General features: G+C 36.1%; 1 pseudogene; it reads right to left on the bottom strand.

Moving 5' to 3' along the window:
* Positions 1-782: 782 nt before the first annotated feature.
* On the bottom strand, positions 783-2,685 carry LOC101582455 (annotated as a pseudogene).
* Positions 2,686-10,161: the final 7,476 nt, after the last annotated feature.

Genomic DNA, 10,161 nt, shown 5'->3' with positions numbered 1-10,161 from the left:
TCATCACAACTCTTCAACCCTTTTTGACCATCTCACTATGTGGTTTTTCAGCCAAAACAAAATACCCCACATCTCTGTGTCTCACTGCAAATCAACCCTTTTCTTCAATGCAACTCCTGTTGCGATAAATTCTATTTATTTTAATCATACTAAACCAGCACAACTGCTGTCTTTCTCACCCCTCCATCCCCTTCTATGGCCTACTTTTGTAAGGTTAGGGGAAATGCTGAAAGACTCCAATGTATCCCATGAACAGATGGAGGAAAGGGCAGGAAGGTGAGGCCAAGGCCACCATGCAGAAAGACAAAACTGTGGGCTCCTGCATGCCAGCCTCTGGCCCAGATCAGAATTACCTTTCACTCCATAGGACACATGGAGAAATCTGTCTTATGCAAAATAAAGGGAATGACAGGGTCTGAAAACAGATGAGACAATCTACATAAAAAAATAAGACCATTGCTTTCTTCATTTCAACAGCAAATTATTTTTTAAAATAAGAAAAGCAAAAGAAATAGTAAGGGGAAGTTCAAATCGGGAAAACCTGCCAGGCATCCAGGCTTCAAGGCGCTAAGGCCTTCTGGCAGGAACCCCACCTGGTAGCCACCAGGCTGAGAGTGCATGAGCCAACCAGAGCACTCAACTTCACCTCTGAGAAGGGTCTTCACACATCAGTTACAGATAGTACATTAAAGTGCAGTATAAAACATAAAAAAGCTGGTTTCTTAAAAATTTGTTTCTTAATTTAGTTGTGTAAACTGACACTTATTGTGTAAAAATTCGCTGCGACATGAAATTGGAGCTCACAGCTGCTTTGGTTTCTCTGCAGCACAGCATAACCAGCAACTGTGGAGGACACGATAAAACGTGCCTGTGATGAGTTCTCTGCAGAGGGCTGAAAATGATGGCATCAGAGCAGGCCCCTCACGACACTTTTTAAAGTTATTCATATAGAAACATGTATTTCAATACAAATTCTGCTCTGTTCCATTTAGTGAGAGATAAATGTGCCTAGGAATTACAGTACAGAACTGCAGCAGTGAAGGGCTTAGCTGTTACACAAAAATAAACCAAGAAAGGTAACAGGTTCACACAGTGTGATGGAGTAAGCAAAGGGCCTGGCACCAAGTTCACACAGCCTTCTGTCAGAGGTACATGTTCACCACACAGAAACACTCTGGTTACACCTGCATGGTCTGGAGGTAAAGCTGAAAGCGACATCAAAGAAATTCACTCTACATGCTGATGGATTCTCAGCAGTCAATTCTAACATTAGTGGTTAGGTAAGAGGACAGAAAATGAAAATGAGTGTATCTTGTAAAATATCAAGTGTAATATAGCAATGAAATGCAAATGTTAAAAGAACATCATACAAAAAAATAAAAGAAAATGCATCAAAGGTTTAAAAAACTTAATTCTTAGGCATAGGTACTATATATGTGAATGGGCACTCGTCCAAGGATCTCATGAAAATCTGTATCTTAACACTCAACTGGAATGTATTCTTTTTATTCAGGAGTGTTACATGATCATGCTCAAAACTCACACATGGTGCCCAAGAGCCCCACTGTCACCGTCACCAGCCTGCATCTGCATCTGTGCTTTCATCCTTGCAATCATCTCTTGCGTGCGGCGAAGCTCAGCTTCCTTTTCCAGCAGGATCTGATCTTTATTCATATTCTCATTCTCCACTTTCCTGCCGCCTCTCTTAAGCCTCTCAGGACGGAAATTTTCATAGTGCAGGTCCTGGGTCACTTCCTGTAGATCTTGCATGTGGGTGATGAGCATGGTTCTCAGCTTCAGAAAATCGTTATGTTCAGGATTCTCCACCTCCACAACACCCCATGGGTAGAGGCGACCTTTGACCTTCTTGCCTTTGGCTTCAATCAGCTGGTTGGATCCAACCACAGAAAAATGGGATACTGGCCTTGAGGAGCCTAGTTTGCTCTTTAAAGTCTTCATCTTCATCTGATTCTGCATCAGGTAAGTGATAGATTTTGATGTTATGTTCTTCAATTTCATCCAGAATCCTTTTCTTCAGTCGTTCACGCTCCTTCAGAGTGAATGTGTCGGCTTTCGCAATGACAGGCACGATGTTTACCTTATTGTATATTGCTTTCATAAATGCAACATCTAAAGGCTTCAGCCCATGTCCAAAAGGTGAAATGAAATAGAAGCAGCAGTGCACCCTGTTATCAATGATGGGTCGCCTGTTCAAGCCACTCTCGTCGTGCAGGTAGCGTTCAAACTGCTCGTTGATGTAGGAGATGATGGTCTTAAAACAATCCCTGCAATTGATGGCGTCCCCTAGCCAGGTGTGTCCACCACTGTAAGGCGCAGCTTAACCTCACGTTCTTCAATCTCCACAGTTGAAGCCTCAATTTGGACAGTTCTTTCAATTTTCTCTGCAGCTCCAGGTATGATTCTTTCTGGATAGAGATCAGTCAGGAACAGGCTGTTCATTAGTGTCAATTTTCCTAGATCTGACTCACCAACCACCATCAGCGTGTACTCAAAACCTTTTCTCACTGATTTTCGGTGAACTTGATTGGGAAGGTTTGCAAATCCAACATAGCCAGGAGTTTCTGGATTTATAAATTGAGCTGGTTGTTGCTTAGACATCTTTTGTGTTGTTTTTTCTGTCAACGCGCCGCCGGAAAGACAAGCGGACAATTGAGCCGCAAACGAGCCCGCCCCCTAGATATTTTAAATATCATACTTCTGTATTTACTAATAAATTTTAATCACCAAAAATACATTGATGGTTGGTATATATCATGGGAATAAAGGAGAATATGTAATGCAATCAGAGGATGAGAGAAATGGTATGAGAAATAGTGGAAAGCATAGAAAAAATCTAAACAGGGTCATCTTTTGTCCAATAAATAAAGAAAATATGAAAAATCTATAGGAAAACTAAAAATATAATTTTTATAATAGAGCTAATATGCCTGAAAACAAATTGATTAGCCATTTAAGTGGCAGATTTATAGCTCAAGTTCTTTTTCATAACTAATATCCTGTGATCTTTTGCTGAGACTCCAACTACTCAATGAAAATTCAGACTACAGACATAATTAAGGGGGAAAAATATTTATGGGAAATGAAAAGCCAATATTTTAAAATTTTCAGCAGTTTAATTTCTAATTAGAAAAGTGAGAAATGTATATTTAAAGATACAAGTAAGAGTAAATTATAAAAGTCATCTAACAATCAGTAACAGAAATCAAGAATGAATTTTACTGTGAACTAAGGAAATAGACCAAAAGTGTGTTCTAGTTTATATATACTGACATATGTACAGACTTATTGTACTTCTGTTGTTTCTTTTTCAGATAGATGTATTGCTAAAACATTTCCAAGACACTTGTTTCTGGAATATTAGGCAAGAAGTATTGGTAGTGAAGTTTTATCTTCTTCTAGATAGTTCTGAATACTAAATGATAATAAAAGGGCTGGGGAGATGTCTCAGTGGAATAAGCATTTCCCTGGCAAGTGCAAGCACCTGGGTTCAATCCCCAGTTCCACGAAAGAAAGAAAGAAAGAAAGAAAGAAAGAAAGAAAGAAAGAAAGAGAGAGAAAGAAAGAGAGAAAGAAAGGATAATAAATTAAAAAAGAAGATCCTCTAGTCTTGAAAAGCAGAATCTTTCTCTTATAAAATCTGTTTTGTTATTGATTATCATTGTTTCAGTATTTAAAGATAGAATTTTATACTGAAATGTTTTACTTTCTTCTTTCATCAATTACAGTATTTTAAAATATTTATATCCAGAGGGCATAGATATGATTATCCTTAAAGATATTTTATTGTCTTTATGTTTTTCTTTAAAATCTATTTAATGTACAGGGTGTTTACTTAAATGTATTGTTGCTCCATAAAAGGAAACAAAAATAAAGTTTTTCATTCTAAAACTTCAGTTTTTAGGGTTAGCCAAATAGCTCAGCTGATTAAAGTACCTGCTTAAGCAGATTGCAGTGCTATGGTTTTGATCCCCAGTGTACCTTACCTGCTCTGCCCCAGGGGCACGCTGAGGCTGTGATTGATGGTGGCCTGCACCTCTAATCCTAGCTCTTGGGAGGCTGAACATAGGAACAGCTATGAGTATGATGTGCATCATGAGACCCTGTACTAAGTACTGAAACAAAAAATAAAAAACAAAGTAACAAAACAAAAATACCCAAAAACTTCAGTTTTTCCACCCTGAGAGATGGAAGTGAAAGAGAAAAAAAAAAGTAGCAAAGTTCTATAAAATATTTTTAAAGAAATATTCATTTTTAAATGAAAGATTCTCTAAATGTAATGCAGACCATGATAAATAATTAAAATATTTATATTTTTATTAGTTATCATTTTTAAAAACTAGTAAATATGGCTCAAAAATACATGGTCATGTCACTAAAGCCAATAAATAATAGAAATATGCCATAATCTTCTCCATGTGTTCCCATTTAAATTGATGTGGAAAAGAAAAATTAAAGTCTGTGTAGCAGAAAATTTGAAAAAGAAATAATTCTCTGCTCTTAGTTGTATTTCATTTTAATTTTTCAGTACCTTCCATTAACTTTAGAGACTCATGTAATTTGATGAAATTTATTCCTAAGCTTTTAAAGTGAGTGCCCCTCATTGTGAGTATTGATTAGTATAAGAAAACATCACTGAACCATGGTGGCATGTACATGTCACTCCAGCAGTTGAGAGCCTACTGCAGGAATAGGTAGACACCATCATGAGCAACAAAACAAAGATCTTGTCTCATAAAACAAACAAAATACAAACAGCAATAACAAAAATAAGGAAACATAAACCATTTCTAATTCCATCCACTGCAAATATCTTAGGATGCTATACACTGTATTTAAGAAGCTTCTGAAAATGTGACTTCCCTTTCTCATATTAAACCATATTTTTCATTAAAACAGTATGGAATAGATTCTAGGGAAACAATTTCCTAGAGTACTCACAGTTATTGGTAAGGTCTAAGAACAGGATTTATGTAAGATTGTAGATTCTATGAAAAAATAAGTTAACAATGCAAAGAAAAACAAAACAAAACAAAAGCAAATAAACAAACCCAAACTACCAAGACCGTCCCTTCACCTGAGGCTCAGTGATTTTCTTCTCTTCTAAGTAAGTATGGGAAAGATCCTCGTGTCCTTGGTGATCCTAAATGTCAATGTCTCTTTTACTTCAGATGTTGTACTTATGAACTGTTACAAAGTTTATTTACATGGATAGGATCTGGTAAGAAAAGGGAGAATCAGTCAAGAATTAGAGGTCCCAAAACATTCCATGATATGACTTAGCCAACACCATTTCACTTCTACACAGCATCTTTATGTGTCTCTGATTCATATCCATTAAGTTCTGTGGGCAAAATCTGGCCTTTTGTGTATTTCCTAAAATTCAAGCTAGATATATCAAATAAGTCATGCCAAGTTCTAGCCTGTTAAAATTTGAAACTTAGCACATTATAAGATCTACTGCTTTTATTTTACTCAAGAATAAAAATATATACCTTTTTATATTTAAAAGTAAACACACAGGAAAAATGAAGCTTCCTCAGAAATAAAGCTAGAATTAGACTAATTTAGCCAAAAATGAATTCTTATGCACATCAACAATACTTGGAATTGCTTGTCTTGCATTTGATGGATATGAATTCTTCCTTCCTTCCTTCCTTCCTTCCTTCTCTCTCTCTCTCTCTCTCTCTCTCTCTCTCTCTCTCTCTCTCTCTTTCTCTCTCTCTTCATGAATAATAGTTTATGTCCATTTCTTTCTTTTTTCTTTCTCTGAGACAGGGTCTCACTTTGGACTTCAAGTAGACCTTGATCTCACTGTGATCCACCTGCTTTAGTCTCCCAAGTGCTGGGATTATAGGCATGTGCCACCAACCCTAGCTTCTTTTTATTTTTTTTATAAATGTTGTAGCATTTGTTACAATTTCTTGTCTTCTGATTGTATTTTCTTATTTTCCATGATTTTCATGACATTTGTTTCTCTTTTTCTTTTCTTTTCTTTTTTTTTTCTTTTATAACTGGGATTGAGCTCAAGATCTTTCTTTTGCCAGCCAAGTGCTTATGCTGGTGAGTTACATTCCCTACCTTCCTGTTCACTGTTAACATCATCATTTATTTTAAGTGTAATTTGGGGTTGGGTAGAGATAGTTAATATATTCACCAAAGACACTGATAATGAAAAATAAATGGTCTTCTTATGTTAGTTTATTTATATTTATTATGCAATAAACTGATTTCAGCAATTTCCAAAATGCCTGATTTAATAAATATGACATTCAGACATATTTTTAATATCTTTTCTCTGATCTTATCTTATATATTTTTGTCTAATTTTAGTTGTATAATGTTCTTCTCTGTAGTTAAAACTTCAAATCTAAACCAAATTCTTTTTAGAATTCTATAATTTTGACATTAATTAATTTTAACTTTATTAACAGTAGTTACCAAAAGGGTTTGAGGTCCATTTTTTAAAGCCATTATGTAAAGTATCTTTGGAAGTACAGGCAATAATAACTGTTAGGTATGAACCCACTCAATCAACCAGACCAGGCATTCTGATGCAAGATTATTGGGGGTAGCAAGCAGGCTGGCTGTCTAGTGGACCAAAACAATAACAAATAAAGTAAGAACAGGAGACCTTATAGAATCTTTTAGGGAGAGTGATCATAGGCTGGAACAGCTGAGGGAGTGCTAATCTTGGTAGGGCCACTAGGTCTGGAGGGGACATTTAATGTTGATAAAGGAGAGATTCTGTGGTTGCTTGCCCAAGTCAAAGTCAGATGGACCTATTCTGCAGATTTTGGTTTGGCTCTGTATGGGGTCAAGGGGGAGAGAGTTTGGGGAAAGAGTGCCTGGGAAACCAAGAGGGAGAGTGTTTGGGGTAAGGTGTTGGGAAGATTTGAATCCTGATATATTGATAATCTCTTAAAAATAATATTTGTCACTTTAAACTCCTATGTATTATTTCATGATACAACCTATGTCTGCCTTTTAATCATTTTTATCTTATCCTATTCATTAAACTCCATAATCTTTGAATCAAAATGTCTTTTGGGAGCCTTATGATGAATTTTCCTAGTATCTTCTCAAAAATCCACTTTGTTAAACTCATTAAATAACTTATTACCTCTGGGATCATTTTCTAATTAAAGATCTACATCAAAAGTATGACTTATGTGTGAAAATTTGAACTACCATATTGTTGTGAATTACTCATTAAATCATTTTAGTTTTTCATAAAAGTAAAACATTTTCATATTATTCATGAAAATGAATCAAGCGAAAGAAGAAAAGTATTAACTACTACTTATAATCAGCAAAGACATAAAATATTATCTCTACTTACTCTAAAATCTTACAAAAAAGTGCTAAGTAACTATCTTGGAGCAGGTATCTGCTACAAATATGAATCAATTTTACAAAACTTTCTTTAGGAAGAAGCTAAAATATTAACAGCTTTACTTGGAAGACAATTCTGAGTTGAAGAGAAAAACAAGCTATTTTAAAGCATTCAAATATTTCTTTTTATTTTACTGAATTTAAAATTTGAGTAACTCCCTAACTTAATAAAATTTTAAAGATTAGCTTTCTTAATTGATATTTCTAGACATTTTTCCTGTGGAAAAATATCATTTTATCATTTTGATTAGCTCCAATGCAGCCTTCATTTCTAAGATAAATAATGGTATATTAATCTTCAAAACCTGCACTTTAGAATACAACCAATGTTCAAGTCTAAAATTTAAACAGTAAAGATGATATATATCTCTTACTGTAAATTATATCATAATATCACTTACCGTAAATTAAGGTTAAAAACTTCATTCCTCAGACACAGACCTAGCCCAGGTCCGGTGAGTGTGCAGAGAGCTTCCTGCTACACTGCGGGGGCGGGACCAGTCACAGCACAGGCGCAGGGTGGGCCGGACCCACTCCCCCCCCCTTGGGCCGCCCCCCACCACGCGGAATACCTCCCCCACCCCGCCAGCCAAGTAGGAATTTCTGCTGAGCTAAAATATTTCGCAATGACAAAGCCAACAAAATGAAGAGAATGAACAAAATGCAACCTCAGAACTCAAGCCCACCCATAACAGGTGCAGAGGTCACTAACACAGAACAAATTGGAAATCACACAGCTGAATGCAATGAATCAATGGCTTCTGAAAAAAAGAAAGAGCTGCAGAAAGATGTAGAAGACCTCAGATTGGAAATGAAAAAAATATATCCCTGAATTAATAACATCTGCACTAAAGAAGCAAATGCAGAAGCATATGGAAGAAACCCAGTGCCCACCAAGAACAAGTGCAGAGGATAGAAGCTTGGCTCAAATGCATGAATTAATAGCTTCGATAGCAATAAGCAACAGCAGAAAGATATAGAGGAAATAAGAGCACAATTATTTTCTGAAATAAAAAAAGAACTCTCAGAACTCATAGCAGATGAAGTAAAGAAGCAACTGCAGAAACATAGGCAAGAAAGCGAATCTGAAAAAAAAAAAAAACATTGCAGTAAAAGAATTCCTAACTGCTTCTAAAGAAGAAATTGATTAGAAAAATAGAGGAGATTAGAAAAATGATGAATTCCCTGAATGAGCAATACAGGAAAGAAATAGATCGCATGGAGAAGAGTCAAAGAGATATAAAGGAAATTAAACTCTCAACCACAAGCTTGCAAAAATGTTTAAGTGAATGTGAAGACAGAGTTTCAGATCTTGAAGATGCTGCTGTAGCTAGTGAAAAGGTAGGAAAGGATCTCTTAAAAGCAACGAGGATGCAGGAAAGAATAATCCATCACCTGCAAGATGATGAAAAGATGAACAATGTGAGACTAATAGGCATCAAGAGAAAGAAGGAGGCAACACAAATGACATTACAAAAATGTGGGCAGAAGTAGTAGCAGAAAACTTCCCAAATAGGAGGAAACAATCGGACATTCAGGTAACTGAAGCATACAGAACGCCAAGGAACCTTAACCCCATGAAAAACACACCGAGACATATAATAGTCAATATACCAGAAATTCAGCGCAAGAATAATCTACTGAAAGTCGATAGAGAAAAGAAGCAGATCACATTCAAAGGAAAACCCATCGGAATTATGGCCCACTTCTCTTCACAAACCATGCAGGCAAAAAGAGCATGGAGCAGAGTACTTCAGGTCCTCTATGAACACAAATTCCAGCCCAGACTACTATACCCTGCAAAACTCTCCTTCAAGTTTGATGGAGAAGTGAAATACTTCCATGACAAAGAACAGCTAAAAAAATTCACAATGACAAAGCCAACCTTACACAGGATAGTGAAAGATGATCTAGAGAGGGAGTAAAATGATCAGAACTCCACAAATGAGATTGCAAGCAACCAACTAAATAGGGCAAGCAATTAAGTACAGGGGAAAAAGGAGAAAACGATAACAGGTAAATAACATAGCAACAGTAACTCAATACATCTAAATTCTAACCATTAATGTAAGTGGACTCAATTCACCGATTAAGAAAAATAGACTGGCACAGTGGACTAGGAAATAAAATCCAACAATATGCTGTATACAAGAAACAAATTTAACTCATAAAGACATTCATAGGCTGAAAGTCAAAAGATGGAACAGAGTGCTACAAGCCCCAGCACCTCAGAAAAAGGCAGGGGAAGCAATTCTTTTCTCAGACAGTCTCAACTTCAAGCCAACAATGATCAAGCAAAATAAAGAAGGCCACTGTAAAATACTGGTGAGGGGAAAACTTCAATAGAAGAGTTAAGACTCATAAATATGTATGCACCAAACATGGGAGCACCCAACTGAATAAAGCAAAACTTAATGGACATGAAAAATCTAATATCCAATACCACAATTTTAACAGGAGAACTTAACACACCCTTATCTCCAAAACATAGGTCAACCAGACAAAAACTTAGCAAAGAAATAACAGAACTAAACCAGAGTTTTAATCAAATGGACTTGGTGGACATATACAGAGTGTTACACACAAACACAGCTGAATACTCATTTTTCTCAGCTGCACATGGGTCATTTTCTGAAATAGACCATATACTGGTACATAGGACATGCTTAAGTATACGCAAGAAAACAGAAATTATCCCATGCACATTATCTGACCACAGTGCAATGAAACTGGAAATAAATGACAAAA

Source organism: Octodon degus, unplaced genomic scaffold (genome assembly GCF_000260255.1).
Source record: "Octodon degus isolate 3935 unplaced genomic scaffold, OctDeg1.0 scaffold00336, whole genome shotgun sequence".
Lineage (NCBI taxonomy): Eukaryota > Metazoa > Chordata > Mammalia > Rodentia > Octodontidae > Octodon > Octodon degus.
Note: the sequence above shows the minus strand (reverse complement) of the source record. Positions and strands in the feature narration are given on the sequence as shown.